General features: G+C 45.9%; 1 protein-coding gene and 1 long non-coding RNA gene across 4 annotated transcripts in view; both read right to left on the reverse strand.

The window, feature by feature from the left end:
• NBDY (negative regulator of P-body association) overlaps positions 1-17,560 on the reverse strand; it is a 77,144-nt gene that overhangs the window by 32,993 nt on the left and 26,591 nt on the right. The gene's annotated exons all lie outside the window — the stretch shown is intronic.
• LOC140627414 (uncharacterized) lies at positions 2,159-6,650 on the reverse strand. The gene is made up of 4 exons (XR_012026174.1): positions 6,442-6,650; positions 4,016-4,882; positions 3,552-3,721; positions 2,159-3,410 (listed from the first exon to the last, which is right to left on the reverse strand). It is a non-coding gene; the product is annotated as an uncharacterized lncRNA (long non-coding RNA).

The following is a 17,560-nucleotide window of genomic DNA, read 5'->3' on the forward strand; positions in this document are numbered from 1 at the left end:
CTCCAAAACACACCCGAGCCCCGCCCACAGCCCCTGCCCCCCTCCACCCCTCTGGGCCCCTAGCACACCCATCCCCACCCATCACTCCCACCAAGCCCCACACCCTCACCCCCAACCCCACCACCGGGCTTAGTATAGAAAGTGAAAGGAAAAGAGAGAAGCGGAAGGTCACCACCATCCACCGTGCCACCGGCCAATGCTGTCCTAGATGCAGTCCAGGCGCGCCTCACTGTGGGGCTAACAGGCACAAGGAATGACAAGGAGACACAAGCTACAGGCGGCCCCGCCAAGGAAAAGGGCCCACCGCCCACCAGGCAGCCTCTTGCCAAAGGAGCCCTCCTGAGTGCCATCAAGGGTCCTGACCCGGAGGTCGCCCTGGAGGGCACAGAGAGGGCCAAAGGAGAGGCCCAACCACACCCTGAATATGGAGCGGGCACGCGCCATAGGGCCAAAAGAGCCAAAGAGCCCGGGGCATGCACCCAGGGCAAAGAGAGGGTCGGGTCGGAGGACACCCCGGGGAAACACTGGGGTGGGTTTAAAAAGCGGGAGGTCGGGGACCCGAGAGAGGAGAGGGATGAGTTACTTACTCTCTCCCACGGCAATAAAGGGATGGTCAAGGGATGGTCGTAAGGCGATGCCCCTTGCTCCCCCAATCCACGGGGCCCACGTTCGCTTCCATAGCACCAGTAAAGGTTAACGTGGGGACACGCGCAGAGGAAGAATGCCAGTAAAGACGCGAAAGTAAGGAGTCAAAAGCGGAGAGAGAGCAAAGGAGGAACCCTAGTGCAGGAGAAGAACGAAGGTGACCTCAAAAGGCACTGCGCCCCAGCTGGACCTGCGGAACCAGCCAGCCCTGGCTTCCTAGGGGAAGAGCCATCAGCCAAGGCAAAGTCTCAGCCACTTAGGCGAGGGGTTGAGCCCTGTCCAGAGAGAGGCCTGTTTAGCCATGCTCTAGGGCCCAACTCAGGAGTGGGAGGCCAAACAGAAAGGGGCAGGGAGGAAGGAAAGGGGAACAACAAGGAAGGGCGTCTGCCGGGCCCACTGAGCCTCCTTGCGCAGAGACTGGCTGTGTCGGGGCCGTCAGGGAGGGGGCCTGCCCAGACCGGTCTACCTGAATAAAGCTGTGTATGCACGTATGCCCGTCCGCCTGCCCGTGTGCCTGTTTGCACGTGCCTGTGAGTGTAGGGGCGGGGGGCGGGGGGGAGAGCGAGAGTGGGTGTGGGTGTGGGTAGAGGTGTGGAGGTATGTGCCCGAGTTCATGATAGTAAGCACAGGTGACTACAGGGAAAGGTGTGGAGGAGGAGGGCTGCATCCAGACAGATGTGAGGAACCAAAGATGACCCCAGACGCTGCAGAGCGGGGATTCTGTCACTTGTTTGTTGGTCCGGATCCCCGCCCTTCTTTCTCCCTGCTTTTTCTCCCAGGAAGTGCCAGAGGCGCCCTGCCCTTTAGTGTCTGGGAAGGATCCACCTTAGGTCCTGCTTGGCAGGAAGGTGGGGACCTCCGAAGGTGTTTGTTGCTCGTTTTCGCGTGTGTTTCCTTTTTCTCGCCAATTTCAAAGGTTGGCCTACTTCCTGGAACAGCTTGACTGGAATGGAAGAGTGTCCCAAACAGTGACTGCTCCTTTCTAAGGGTCCTTAAGATACTAACCACCCAGTGTTGGAATTCCCTGCCTTGCGGGTGTGGATTTTCCCTCCTCTGTGGAACTCCCATGGGCTCAGGCATCCAGGAAGGCTTTTCAAAAAGGCCAGGAAGGGAACCACTGGGGAAACCGTAAAAACCTTCAGGATCACGTTCTCCAGGCACTGGGTGGCATGGCTTATGAGGGTATGACCTTAAACAATCACACCGAGGTGACCACTGCTTTGCTTTGCGTCCCAACCTGCTCTGGCTTAGAAGCCCTCATTCCCTGGTTTTGCAAGACTCACTGCCTGATAACCTGATGACCCAACCTACTCCACCCTCTACCGCCCCTCCCCCCAACAGCTGGCACAGGCGCGCGCACAAACACACACACACACACACACACACACACACAAAACAACCAACCCCCGCCCCCCCCCCCCCCCCCCCCCGCCCATCCCAGGGGCCCATCTCATTCCTTTTCCAGGGCCAATACCGGGCCGGCATCAATCCCGGTTTAGGTTGAGGAACAGAGAGAGCTATATACACCGAACCAAGCCCCCAGACATGCCCCCCCTTTCTGCCACAAGCCCCTCGAAAACGGAAGGGCCCCCAACCCCAGCTCCATGGACCTCCTAACAACCCCCACCCCCTGCCCAAGGGCAAAAATTCGCGGGGGCCCTTGGACGAAAACCCAGCAAGTCTTATGGTGGAGCTCCCTGTGCAGAATTGAAACCAGGGATCCTGGCCGCCAAAGGCAACGGGGGTGGGGTGGGGGTGGGGGAGTGGGGCGAGGCGCTCAGAGAGACCCCCGACTGGAACTTGTGAACAGAGGCATTTGGGGAAGGACACACTGCTGCGCTCCATCAGAGATGCCAAGTGGCCTTCCGGGAGACCCACCTCTGTAACCCATCCCATCTCCGAAAAGGCCCACCGCCCACCACCGCCCACCCCTGGGCACAAACCAGTGCCCGGGGTTCCATGGAGGGAGGCAGCTGGTGGCCCTCAGGGCCTCGTGACCCTCCGCAGGACCGCGTTCTGCAAGACCGGTCAACAGGTCCTGGACCCCTGTGGGACCTGGCTGCCCTCTGGCCCATTCTTTGGCCCACTGAACCATGAGGCTTCAGGAGAAGAGAGCTGGCTGCCAAGGGACAGGTGTGGTGCAGACAAGCCAGAGGCCAGGGGGAGCCTGAAGATTCAAAGTCCAAGAAAAATCCGTAAGCCTACTGGTGGGATCTCTTGAGGGTCATCTGTGTTCACCGTGAACCAGCAGGACGAACGGAGTCAGGAAACGCCTAGCTAAAAATCGGTAACACAAGAAACAACAGGTGCCGGCGAGGATGGGGAAGAAAAGGAACGCTGGCGCACTGCTGGTGGGAGCCCAAACTGGGAACAGAGCCACAGTGGAAAGCAGCGCGGAGGTTCCTCGAAAAGGTAAACTAGAACGACCCTGCCACACCCAGCAATCGCAGGACCGGATAATTACCCAAAGGATACAAGAACACTACTTCAAAGGACACACGCGCCCCTATGTTTACCGCAGAGTTATTTACAATAGCCAAGAAGAGGGGAGCACCCCAAGTGTCCATCGGACTGACGAGTGCATAAAGAAGATGTGGTACATACGTGTGCCGGGACGTGGACGTGGACGCGGACGCGGACGCGCACACGCACGCGAGAGGGCGGGCACACACACAGGAAGGAGTATCATTCAGCCATAAAAAGGGGATGAAATCTTCCCATTTCCAAGGACATGGATGGAGCCCGAGAGTAGAAGGCTAAGCAAACTGAGTCAGGCAGACAAACACAAATACCTTAGGATTTCACTCATGAGGGTAATTTAAGAAGAAAACAGAAAGCTGCGGGGGGGGGGGGGGGGAAGAGATCCAGAGGCTCTGGACTCTTAATTAGAGAGAACTGATGGTTACCCAATGGGAGAAGGTGGGGGTGGTGTAACAGGTGAAGGGGGATTAGCCAGTGCACAGAGTCCAGATGAGCAGCAGGTGACCTAGGGAACTGCTGAATCAGTATATTGCACACCCGAAAGGAATGCAACGCGCCGCACGCACGTTAAACTAACTGGAGTCCAAGGAAAAACCTGAAGGAAACGGAAAAAAAAAAAAAAAAAAAAAAAGGCCTAGTTACACTTGCAGGTTTGCCCCAAAGTGGTCAAGTTGGCCTGAGCCCAGCCAGAGTTGAGATGGGTGCTCTGTGGCTTGGATGAGGAGGGGGACGGTGAGCAGGAGAGCAGGAGAGGAGGAGAGGGGGCAGAGGCTAGAGGAGGCTGGAGAAGGGCAGGGGTGGTGGTGGTGGTGGTGGTTCTCCACCCAGTGTCTGGCAGCCAAAGAGGGAAGAGGAAGGCTCAGTGGGGGCAGGGAAAGGGGTGACTTGCCATCTCTGGAGCCACAGTGCCATCCAGCGGAAACTGTCTCTGAAAAGCCCAGGCAGCAGCAACCTGCCTTCCTCCAGGCACCCGGGTGGGTGGGGGCGGTGGGAGGGAACGTCAGCAGGGATGCCCTGGATTGTCTGGGCCCTGCCCAGGCCAGGGTCTCAGGCCCATCAGGCCTCAGAAGCCGCGAAGGAATTGTGCCTGCCAGTGGGACCCAGTGGGGAAGCAGGGTTCTCGGGACCCTGGGGATACAGCAGGCAGCCCCAAGGCCAAACAGCCGGGGTGGGCGGAGCTTCCCTGTCAGCCATTTTGGGGTGGGCCCAGGGGAAGCAACTCGCCACTGACCACAGGTCCAGGGGGGTATTTTCCTCTGGTGTCCTTTGTGGGGAGTGCCCTGCCTGGGGCCACGCGGGGATCAGGAGGCCCCTTTCCCTTTCCTCACCGGGAGCCGAGGCACTTTAGAGGTTCCGGGCCCGGCCAATGGCGCTTGGCAGTCCCAGGCAACCTCTGGGCTCAGCCATCTCAGGCTGCCCCTGGGGCTTCTGAATGACTTCCTCAGCTCCGGAGCCAGGGTCCAATCTGGGATCCAGCACACAGGTGAAGCGAAGGCCAGGAGCCAGGTGTCCAGGTGTCCAAGCACAGGGCCCACCGCTTCCCCTTCCCTCTCTGCCCAGTTCTCCCCCCACCCGCCCCAAGCCAGCTCCTCCTCAACTCCTGGGCTTTCCTCACCACTGGAGCCCAGGCGGCTCCGTTGGACAGAAACAATTTCCGCTTGATGGCAGTATGGCTCCACGTATGCCAACTTCAGTTCCGGACCCTGCCCCCTCCCCCTTCATCCCAACCACCTCAGGTCTTGGTCCTCAGCCACATCTAAGGTTAAAAACAAACAAAACAACAACAGCAGCTACCACAACAACAACACTCTCGCGCTCTCTCCTCTCTCTCTCTTTCTCTTTCTCTCTCTCTCTCTCTCTCACACACACACACCCACACACACACACACACACACACGCGCGCGCGCGCGTGCACGCACGTGCAGAGGTACTCAGAAAGCAAAAGGACAAAGTGAAAACCAAAACGAGGCCCCCACAGCCAGTGCCCCTCAACACGCAAAACACGAAAAATCACAAGGCACTGGAGTACAGGGGACAAGAAAGCACAGCAACAACACCACCACAACGACACACTTACACACCCCATTACAGGGAAAGGAGAACGAGAGAGGGGAAAAAATATATGTATACGTAAAAATACACACGTAAATATATATATGTATATATATAAGTACATATGTGTGTACGTGTATATAGACATATACACACACACCTGGCAAGGGGACTCCAGCTGAATACCAAATCACTAAGCAGGGCTAAATGACTGGGGACCAGGAGGCCTGACACCCTGCCGGGCCTTTCCCCTTCCCTTTATCCTACCCCATTTTTCTTGCCCCCTGCTCTCCGGTGAGGTAAGTGGCAAGGGACACATAAGCCCACCTCTGTGACTCTGACTCTGCGGGGATGGTTTACATCCATAGGACCTCCCCTGAACAAGCTTTCTCCCCCACTGTCCCCCACCCCACCCCTCCCGCGCTGGCTTGCGGGTCCCTTCGTGGCCTCCCCCCAAGGCCTGTAGCTACAGCCTGAGGTCACCACCGCCTTGCCAGGACCCGACAAAGCAGCCAGAAATGGCCCACCCGACCTGCAGCCACAGGGCCGCATCCAGGGGGCTCCCCAGAATGGGGAACCAAGCACTCACACAAGCACCGACCCTATGGCAGGCAGCCCAGCCCGTGCTCTCACACAGGGGCCTAGGCAAGGCCACCACCAAACCTCTCCGAGTCGCGGGGCCCCACACAGGGCCACCATTCCGCGGAGGACGGCCACCGACTCTCCTCCAATGTGGGAGTCCCCATCTATCTGGGTAAACAGGCCAGGCTCCAGGTTCACAGGCCTTGCTTGAGCAGGCCCGTCCACGGGTGACCAACTCACGCCACCCCCAAGGGCTTGGCTGCGTGTCCCGCTTGGAGAGCCCGCCGGGGAATGTGCGTGTCCGCGTCCCCGTGCCAGTGTGTGCACGCGCGCGGCCTGTGTGTCAGTATGCTCAGCGTGCGCATGGCGCGTGCGGGATGGGCGTGCCCGTGTGGCCCCGTGTACCCGTGCGTGACGGGGGCCGCGGCGGGGCTGCTGCGAGCCTCGGGTGCTCGCCCACCTGCTTTTGCTAGGCCCGCCCCGGCACGTGGAAATGGACGACACGGCAGCCCCTTAGGCACACCCTGAAATCTCCATCGGCCCGGGTCACACCACTGGACTGAGAACAAGGGGAAGGAAGGAAGGCACAACTTGAAGAGGTTCCAACTCCTTCAAGTACTGACCTTAAGAGCTCCGATAAGGAGAAGAACTGCAAGGAACGAAAACAAAGCCACAAGATACCTTGCCCTGTCCTGAGTTCCCGATGCTGTTTCCTTGCAAAGGAACGTCTGGATCGCCTTTTTCAAGGATGAGCGCGGCCTCCACCACCGGTCCACGAAGGGGAACGGCTGCACCTCACCACGGCCTTCTGCTACACCGGTGCCTCTCCCATAACCCAAGGTCAGGGCTGGGAGGAGGATCCATGGACCAGGGACTTCTCCCCACGCCACCCACCCCCCCCCCGCCCCCGCCAACCCACCCACCCTCCAAAACACACCCGAGCCCCGCCCACAGCCCCTGCCCCCCTCCACCCCTCTGGGCCCCTAGCACACCCATCCCCACCCATCACTCCCACCAAGCCCCACACCCTCACCCCCAACCCCACCACCGGGCTTAGTATAGAAAGTGAAAGGAAAAGAGAGAAGCGGAAGGTCACCACCATCCACCGTGCCACCGGCCAATGCTGTCCTAGATGCAGTCCAGGCGCGCCTCACTGTGGGGCTAACAGGCACAAGGAATGACAAGGAGACACAAGCTACAGGCGGCCCCGCCAAGGAAAAGGGCCCACCGCCCACCAGGCAGCCTCTTGCCAAAGGAGCCCTCCTGAGTGCCATCAAGGGTCCTGACCCGGAGGTCGCCCTGGAGGGCACAGAGAGGGCCAAAGGAGAGGCCCAACCACACCCTGAATATGGAGCGGGCACGCGCCATAGGGCCAAAAGAGCCAAAGAGCCCGGGGCATGCACCCAGGGCAAAGAGAGGGTCGGGTCGGAGGACACCCCGGGGAAACACTGGGGTGGGTTTAAAAAGCGGGAGGTCGGGGACCCGAGAGAGGAGAGGGATGAGTTACTTACTCTCTCCCACGGCAATAAAGGGATGGTCAAGGGATGGTCGTAAGGCGATGCCCCTTGCTCCCCCAATCCACGGGGCCCACGTTCGCTTCCATAGCACCAGTAAAGGTTAACGTGGGGACACGCGCAGAGGAAGAATGCCAGTAAAGACGCGAAAGTAAGGAGTCAAAAGCGGAGAGAGAGCAAAGGAGGAACCCTAGTGCAGGAGAAGAACGAAGGTGACCTCAAAAGGCACTGCGCCCCAGCTGGACCTGCGGAACCAGCCAGCCCTGGCTTCCTAGGGGAAGAGCCATCAGCCAAGGCAAAGTCTCAGCCACTTAGGCGAGGGGTTGAGCCCTGTCCAGAGAGAGGCCTGTTTAGCCATGCTCTAGGGCCCAACTCAGGAGTGGGAGGCCAAACAGAAAGGGGCAGGGAGGAAGGAAAGGGGAACAACAAGGAAGGGCGTCTGCCGGGCCCACTGAGCCTCCTTGCGCAGAGACTGGCTGTGTCGGGGCCGTCAGGGAGGGGGCCTGCCCAGACCGGTCTACCTGAATAAAGCTGTGTATGCACGTATGCCCGTCCGCCTGCCCGTGTGCCTGTTTGCACGTGCCTGTGAGTGTAGGGGCGGGGGGCGGGGGGGAGAGCGAGAGTGGGTGTGGGTGTGGGTAGAGGTGTGGAGGTATGTGCCCGAGTTCATGATAGTAAGCACAGGTGACTACAGGGAAAGGTGTGGAGGAGGAGGGCTGCATCCAGACAGATGTGAGGAACCAAAGATGACCCCAGACGCTGCAGAGCGGGGATTCTGTCACTTGTTTGTTGGTCCGGATCCCCGCCCTTCTTTCTCCCTGCTTTTTCTCCCAGACTCTAAAATACACTCCTTTTTATAATGTCTTACATATGTCATAGAGAATGATTGTTTCTTCATCAGAGTTTGCTGAGAATATACTTCGTTTGGTTCGTTATTGTATCTCATGGGGAGTATATATCTTTTTTCTTTTTTGCCAGAATTTTTATAGAAATTGTATTTTTCTGGGATATGAATACTTCTGTTTCTACGGACGTTTTCAATGTGCTTTGGATATTTTAAAATTTTATCAAGTTTTCTATTTTGCATAGAGTTCATTCGTTTCAGTGTTCCGAATTTTATGTTTTGTAATGATTAATTTTGTTGTTTTGACAGTTTTTATTTATTAATTCATGATATGCACAGAGAGAGTTGGAGAAACATAGGCAGAGGGATAAGTATGGTCCTCGTCGGGAACCCATGTCAGACTTGATCCGGGACTCAAATCGGGGACTCTGGGACCACACCCTGAGTATAAAGGTAGATGCTCAACTCCTGAGCCATGCAGGTGTCCCCTGGCTGTTGTTTTAAACACATTTGTGTCTTTTCCCTATTGAGTGTTAGGTTTAGAGTAATCTTAGTCTTTGTAACTTTGTTTCTGTTCTTCATCCCATCTTTTCTCTTGCTTTCCATAGAAAGTCTCAAAAACATTTGATAAATTATCATTGCTTTTTGTCATAACATTAAAATAGAACTACCATGTTATAAAGCAATCTGAATACATAGGAAATCTGCATTTTAAAGATATATGTGTATTCCCAATTTTTTGTTGTATTTTCATAGTAGCCAAGTTGTGCAAAAATTTTCACGTGAGTGGACAAATAGAAGAAATAATTATGTTATATTCATATAAGACAATGTTTAAAATATTCTGAAAGATAATATATCACCCTGAATAAAAGGAGTGTAGAGCATAAAATTTCTATTGAAATATATTGCATACTGAAAGAGAAATACTGCAAAATTCATTTATATGTGTAATCTCAGCAAGTCATACTTACAGGATGAGCATAGAATATTGATTTTTAGATGTTTGCAATATGGGAAATGACAAGGTTTTCTTCACTCGCTCCCAATTTTTTAAATATGTTGTATAAATCCTAGAGATCTAATATAGCATACTGTGATTCTAGTTACCAATTCTGCAATAATTAATTATATGTCAATTTACATACTATTTTAGTATCTTACTAAAAGTTCATATAATTGCTCTCACTAAAATAACAAAGAAAATATGTAACTGTGAAGGAACGATTTTGTTAATCTGTATGTTTGTAGTGTTTATTTCAAATGTATCCAAATGTCACACTGTAAATTCTCAATATGTAATTTTTTTTCCAAATAATGAAAAAGTTTGGAAAAATAAAAATGAATGAAATGTGAATTCAATGGATCTCACATGAACACCTAAGGCTAATGTCAAGAATTTTTAGCAAATTACATCCTAAATTTCATTATATTCTTATACTACCCATGTGTGGGAACACCATTCCTATCAAATATTGCTATCATATACATTCAAAATAACAGTCAGTGGGTGACGGGCACTGAGAGGAGCACTTGACGGGATGAGCACTGGGTGTTATATGTTGGCAAATCGAACTCTGATAAAAAAATATACAAAATAAAATAAGTCAATTTAATAAGAGGTACTCAATTTTCTATTAAATCATTTTTACTTCCCTAGCACTTGCTCTTGTCTAAAGGCATTCTAGATACTTTTATTTTTAAAATAGTAAATATTAGAAATAGAAAATCTATATTTTCCCTTTTCTGTTTACCTGTTGTTTTCCTTCGTTCAACCGATTAATGTATTGTTGGTTTCCTTCTCACTATGAGGGTTTTTGTGACATATTTTGACACTTAAAAAAAAAAGACAACAGAAATTTGTTTCTCACAGTTATGGAGGTTAGAAGTGTAAAATTCAGGTGCTGGCATGTCTGAGTTCTTCTGAGGCCTTAATCCTTAGCTTGCAGATGGCTGAATGGGTAATTTCCTATGTCTTCAGGTGGCCTTTTTCTGTGCATACACACTCATTTTCTCTTCTTTTCCAAATTTTCACATTTTAAAAACTTTTGTTTATTTTCCTTTATGAAAATATAGCTTACATACATCATATTAACTTCAGGTGCAAAACATTGTTATTCAATGATTTTATACATTACATAATGCTAACCACAACAAGTGTAGTTACCATCTATCAACAAGAAATGTTATTATATTAGTGACTATAGTTACTATTACTATGCTGTGGTTTTTTTATTCCTGTGACTTATTTATAACTGCAAGTTGGGACCTACATCTTTTGCGTTCATCCACCAATCCCGTTTGGAACCTCCAGTTCTCTGTATTTATGTGTCCATATCTACTTTTGGTTGTTTTTACATTCCACATATAAGCAGAATTATATGTAATTTGTCTGACTTACTGTATTGTCCATAATACTCTTTATGTTCATCCATGTTTTTGCTAATGCCATTCTTTTTATCGCTAAGTTAATATTCCATTGTGTGTGTGTGTGATATATATATATATATATATATATATATATATATCCCCCCTCTATACATTCATCTCTTGGTTATGTAGCACAGGCAGCTAACATAACTTGGCCATCAAACATGACATTGTGATAAACATAGGAATGCATATATTTTTTCAAATTAGTATTATTGTTTTATTTGAACCAACAACCAATACTGAAATTACTGTATCATATGGTATTTCTATTTTTAATTATTATATATATATTATATATATGTATTTTATTGAGGTTTGATTTGCCAACATATAGTATAACACCCATTCTTTAAAGAATCTTCCATACTGTTTTCCATAGTGGTTAGTTTAATTTACATTCAAACAACAATGCAGGAGGATTCCCCTTTCTCCATGTCCTTACAAACACTAATTATTTCTTTTTGATTCTAGTTTTTCTGACAGTTGTGAATTGATCTCTCATCTTGGCTTTGATATGCAATTCCCTGATGATTTGTGATGTTGAGCAACTTTTCATATGACTGTTGGCAATCTGTATGTCTTCTTTAGAGAAATGTCTACTCAAATCCTTTACCATTTTCTAAAAATCTGGTTGTTTTTTAGTGTCAAGTTATAGAAGTTCATTATATATTTTGGATATTAATCTCTTATCAAATATTATCACTTGCAAATATCTTCTGCCATTCAGTAGGTTCTCTGTTTTGTTCATGAAACTTTGTTCAAAGTTTCTTTGCTATGCAAAAGTTTCTTATTTTGATGTAGTACCAATAATTTATATTTGCTTTTGTTTCCCTTGCCAGAGGAGACACATCAATAAATATTTTGCTAAGGCTGATGTCAAACAGATTACTGCCTCTGTTTTCTTTGAAGATATTTATGGTTTCAGCTCTCACATATTGGTCTTTAATCCATTTTGTTTATTTTTGTATATGGCATAATAAAGTGATCTAGTTTAATTACCATGCATACAGCTGTCCAGGTTTCCCAATAGCATTTGTTGTAGAGACTGTTATTTCCCCACTGTATATTTATAACACTATGACATAGATTAAATTACTATATATGAGTGATTTTATTTCTGGATCCCCTATTCTTTTTTTTTAAGGATTTTATTTATTTATTTGAGAGAGAGAGAGCACACACACACACAAACAGGAGGGAGGGGCAGAGGGAGAGGGAGAAGCAGACTCCTCACTGAGCAGGGAGCCCAACACAGGGCTCCATCTCAGGATCCTGAAATCATGACCTGAGCCAAAGGCAGATACTTAACCAACTGAGCCACCTAGGCGCCACTCCCTATGCTTTTCAATTGATCTATGTCTCTTCTTATGCCAGTACCATACTATTTTGATTACAATAGTGTTTTACTGTACCTTGAAATCTGGGGTTGTGATACTACCTGCATTTTTCTTTTTTTAAAGATTTATTTATTTATCTATCTATTTATTTATTTATTTATGATAGACATAGAGAGAGACACACACACACAGAGACACAGGAGGAGAGAGAGAAGCAGGCTCCATGCCAGGAGCCCGACGTGGGACTCGATCCCAAGACTCCAGGATCGTGCCTGGGCCAAAGGCAGGCGCTAAACCACTGAGCCACCCAGGGATCCCCACTACCAGCATAGGGATCCCCACTACCAGCATTTTTCATCTTCAATTTTGTTTTGGCTATTCAAGGTCTTTTGTGGTTCCACGCAAATTTTAGTATTATTTGTTCTTGATCTGTGAAAAATGATAATGTTATATTTTATTGAAATTCTAAACTACTTTTTAAAAAAGATTTATTTATTCATGAGAGAGAGAGAGAGAGAGAGAGAGAGAGAGAGGCAGAGACATAGGCAGAGGGAAAAGCAGGCTCCCCATTGGGAGCCCAATGCGGGACTCAATCCTGGATCCCAGGATCACAACCTGAGCCGAAGGCAGGCTCCCAACCGCTGAGCAACCCAGGTGTCCCATAAACTACTTTAAATAGTATAAACATTTTAACAATTTTAATTCTTCCAACCCATGAACATTGGGTTTGTGTTGTCTTCAAATTTTTTCATCAGTTATCTTACAGTTTTTAAGAGTATAGGTTTTTTATTTCCATGGTTAAATTTATTCTTAGGAGTATTATTCTTTTTGTTACAACTGTAAATGGAGGGCAGCCTGGGTGGCTCAGTGGTTTAGCGCTGCCTTCGGCCCAGGGCATGATCCTGGAGACCCGGGATTGAGTCCCATGTTGCGCTCCCTGCATGATGGCGCCTGCTTCCCCCTCTGCCTGTGTCTCTGCCTCTCTCTCTCTCCATGTCTCTCATGAATAAATAAATAAAATCTTAAAAAAAAACAACTGTAAATGGAATTATTTTCTTAATTTGTCTGTGAGTTCATTATTAGTGTCTAAAACCACAATAGAGGCACCTGGGTGGCTCAGTCAGTTAAACATCTGACTCTTGATTTCAGCTCAGATCATGGTCTCAGAATCATGGGATTGACTGGGCCCCATGTAGGGCTCCACCCTCTGTAGGGAGTCTGATTGAGGACCCTCTCCCTCTCTCCGATCTGCCCCTCTCTCTAATAAATAAATAAATCTTTGAAAATACAATAAATTTCTGTATATTAACTTTATATTTTGCAAATTCACTGAACTTATTTGTAGGTTTTAATACGTTTTTGGTGAAGTCTTTAAGGTTTTCATTATATAGTATCAAATCTGCAAATTAGGAGTTTGATTTCTTACCAAATTTGATGCCTTTTATTTCTTATTTTTTGTCACTTTATTTTTTATTATTTTAATTTCGATGTAGTCCCAAGAGCTTATTTCCTTTTTTCCCATTGCCTCAGGAGACACATACAAAAGGGTGCTGCTGTGACAAATGTCAGAGAAACTACTGCGCCCTCTTGTAGGATTGTTATGGTTTCAGGTCTCCTATTAGGTCCTCAATCCATTTTTGAGTTCATTTTGGGTTATGGCATAAGAGGGTGGCTCAGTTTATTCTGCATGTAGCTATCTAGTATTCCCAACACCATTTGTTAAGGAGACTATCTTCTTTCCATTGCATATTCTTGCCTCCATTATTGAGTTTTTTTTTAAGATTTTATTTATTCATAGAGACAGAGGGAAAGAGGGGCAGAGACACAGGCAGAGGGAGAAGCAGGCTCCATACAGGAAGCCTGATGTGGGACTCGATCCGGGATCTCCAGGATCACACCTGGCTGCAGGCGGTGCTAAACTGCTGCGCCACCAGGGCTGCCCTCCATTATTGAATTTTAATCAACCATGTAATTGTGGGTTTATTTCTCGGCTTTCTATTCTGTTCCATGGATCTGTCTCAATTTTTATGCCACTACCATATCTTACTACTTTGTAATATAACTTGGAATCTGGAATTGTGATACCTCTATAGTTTTTTTCTTTTTCAAGACTGCTTTCACTATTCCAGTTCTTTTCTGGTTCCATGCAAATTTTAGGATTGTCTGTTCTACTTCTGTGAAAAACACTGCTGGTATTTTGATAGGGAGTTCATTAAACGTGTAAATAGCTTTGGGTAGTATAGACATTTTAACAATATTTGTTCTTCCAATCCATAAATACAGAATGTCTTTCCATTTTCTTTGTGTCATGTTCAATTTCTTTCATTAGAATTTTATAGTTTTCAGAGACAGATCTTTCACCTTTTTGGTTAATTATATTCTTAGGTATTTTATTATTTTTGATGCAATTGTAAATGAGATTGTTTTCTTACTTTATCTGCTGTTTTATTATTAGTGTATAGAAACACATTTCTGCACAATGATTTTGCATCCTGCAGATTTTACTGAATTCATTTATCAGTTCTAGTAATTTTGTGGTGGAGTCTTTGGGTTGTTTTATATAGGGTATCATATCATCTTCAAATAATGGAAGTGTTATTTCCTTACTGATTTGAATGCCTTTTGTTTTTTTGTTTTCTGATTGCTGTCGGTAAGTTTAACAGTACTATCTTGAGTAATATTGGTGAGTGTGGACATCCTTGTCATCCTTCCTGACCTTAAAGGAAAAGCTCGCAGTTTCTCCCCATTGAGTGTGATGTTAGCTCTGTGTTTTTTTATGCTGAGGTATGTTCCCTCTAAACCTACTTTGTTGAATGGATGTTGTACTTTCTCAAATTTTTCTACGTCTCTTGAAATGATTGTATCATTTTTATCCTTGCTCTTACTGATAGGATGTATAACATTAATTTGCAAACACTGAACTACTCTCCCAGAAATAAATCCCACTTGATCATCTCAAATGATTTTTTTTTCTGATGAATTGTTGAATTTGGCTTGCTAGTATTTTATTGAGTATTTATTGAAAAAGTTTGCATTTATGTTTTTCAGGGACCTTGGTCAGTAGTTCTTTTTTTGTGGTCATCTGGTTTTGGTATCAGGGTAATGCTGTCCTCATAGAATGAATTTGGAAGTTTTTGTTCCACTTCTGATGTTTGGGAAAGTTTTATAATAGTTATCAACTCTTCCTTAAATGTTTGTTTGAATTCCCTGTGAAGCCATCTAGTCCTGGACTTTTGTTTGCTGGGAGTTTTTTGATTACTGATTTAATTTCTTTACTGGTAATTGTTCCTGATTCAGTTTTGGTTGGTTATATATTTCTAGGAATTTATGCATTTCTTCCAGGCTGTCCAATTTGTTGGCATATAATTTTCATATTCTCTTACAATCTTTTGTATTTTTGTGATGTCAGTTGTTTTTCTCCTCTTTCATTGTGATTTTATTTGAACCCTCTCTCATTTTTTTTTCCCCATGAGTCTGGCTAAAGGTTTATCAATTTTGTTGATCTTTTCAAAAAACCAGCTCCTGATTTCACTGACCTTTATTATTATTATTATTATTATTATTATTATTTTGCTTTCTATATCATTTATTTGCACTCTAATCTTTATTATTTTTATACTTCTCCTAGTTTGGGGTTTTGTTTGTTCTTTTTGTGGCTCCTTTAGGTGTAGAGTTAAGCTGTTTATTTGATATTTTTCCTGCTTCATGAGGTTGGCTTCTATTTGCTGTAAATCTACCCCCTTAGAACTGCTTTTTCTGCCCCCCCCCCGAAAGACATTGAATCATTGTATTTTCATTTTCAATCCTCTCCGTTAAATTTTTATTTATTTAAGATTTTATTTACTTATTTAATCATGAGAGACAAAGAGAGAGGATAGAGACAGGCAGAGGGAGAAGCAGGCTCCCCACAGGGAGCCTGATTCAGGGTTCAATTCCCAGACCTCAGGACCACAGGATCATGACCTGAGCCAAATGTGGATGCTCAGCCACTGAGCCACCCATGTAATTACCCATGTAATTTTTAATTTCATCTTTGATTTCATGGTTTTCCCATTCATTGCTTAGTAGCATGTTATTTAACCTCAATGTATTTGTATTCTTTCCACTGTTTTTCTCATGGTTAATTCCTAGTTTCACAGCATTGTCTGAAAAGATTTATGGTATGACTTCAATCTTTTTGAATTTGTTGAAACTTGCTTTGTGGTCTACTATGTGATCTAGTCAGAAGAATGTTCCATGTGCACCTGAAAAGCATGTGTATTCTGCTGTTTTAGGATAGTTTGTTCTGAATGCATTTGTTAAGTCCATCTGGTTCAGTGTGTCATTCAACACAACTGTTTCCTTGTTAATTTTCTATTGGGATGATCTGTTTACGTAAATGAAGTGTTAAAGTCCCTACTATCACTGTTGTTACTATCAATTAGTTCCTTTATGTTTGTTATTAACCATCTTATGTATTTTGCTTTCTCATGTTTGCTGCATAAATCTTTTCAATTGTTTTATGTTCCTTTTGGATTGCCCCCCTTATTACTATATAGCATCCTTCCTTGTCTGTTCTTAAAATCTTTGTTTTAACATCTATTTTGTCCGCTCTAAGTTCTGCTATCTTGGCTCTCTTCAGGTCCATTTTGCATGATGAATTTTTCCCCATCTCCTCACCTTCAATCTGGAGGTGCATTTAGGACTGAAATGAGTCTATTGTAGGCAGCACATCAATGGTTCTTAGTGGTTTTTGTTTTAATCCATTCTGATACCCTATGTCTTTTGATTGGAGTATTTAGTCCACTTACATTCAGAGTGATTACTGGAAGATATGAATTTAGTGCCATTGTGTTACTGTGAAGTTGGTGTTTCTGGAGATTTTCTATGTTCCTTTGCAATATTTGTTGCTTTTGGTCTTTTTCCCCCAAAGAATCTCCTTTAATAGTCCTTGCAGGGCTGATTTAGTGGTCATGAACGCCTTCAGTTTATCTGGGAAACTCTCTAATTCTCCTTCTATGATGAATGAAAGCCTTGCTGTACAAAGTATTCTTCACTGCGTATTTTTCCCATTCGACATATTGAATATACCCCTGCCACTCTCTTCTGGACTGCCATGTTTCTTGGACAGCTCTGCTATGAACTTGATCTGTCTTCCCTTGTAGGTGAAGGATTTCTTTTTTTTTCTTTCTGCTTTCAGGAATCTTTCACTGTCTATGTGTGTTCTCTCAGTCCTCATATTGATTTCCTGGATGTGAAGAATGATTTGATATTTATCTAGCTGTGTTTGACAGATAAGGTATGCATAAAGTCCTCCTACTACTCCATCATCTTAACCTAGATTCAGCAGTTTATATGTTTCTAGGAATTTATCCATTTCTTCCAGTTTCCCAATTTGTTGGCATATAGTTTTTCATAATATTCTCTTATAATTGTTTGTATTTCTATGGAGTTAGTTGTTATTTCTCCTCTCTCATTTGCAATTTTATTTCTTTGGGTACTTTCTCTTTCCTTTGATAATTCTCGCTAGAGGTTTATCAATTTTATTGAGCTTTAAAAAGAACCATCCTCTGGTTTCTTTGATCTGTTCCATTGTTTTTTTAAGTTTCTACATCACTATGTCTGCTTTCATCTTTATTATTTCCTTTCTTCTTCTAGCTTTAGGCTCCATGTGTTGTTCTTTTACGAGCTCC

The sequence above is a fragment of the Canis lupus genome, chromosome X (genome assembly GCF_048164855.1).
Source record: "Canis lupus baileyi chromosome X, mCanLup2.hap1, whole genome shotgun sequence".
Classification (NCBI taxonomy): Eukaryota; Metazoa; Chordata; class Mammalia; order Carnivora; family Canidae; genus Canis; species Canis lupus.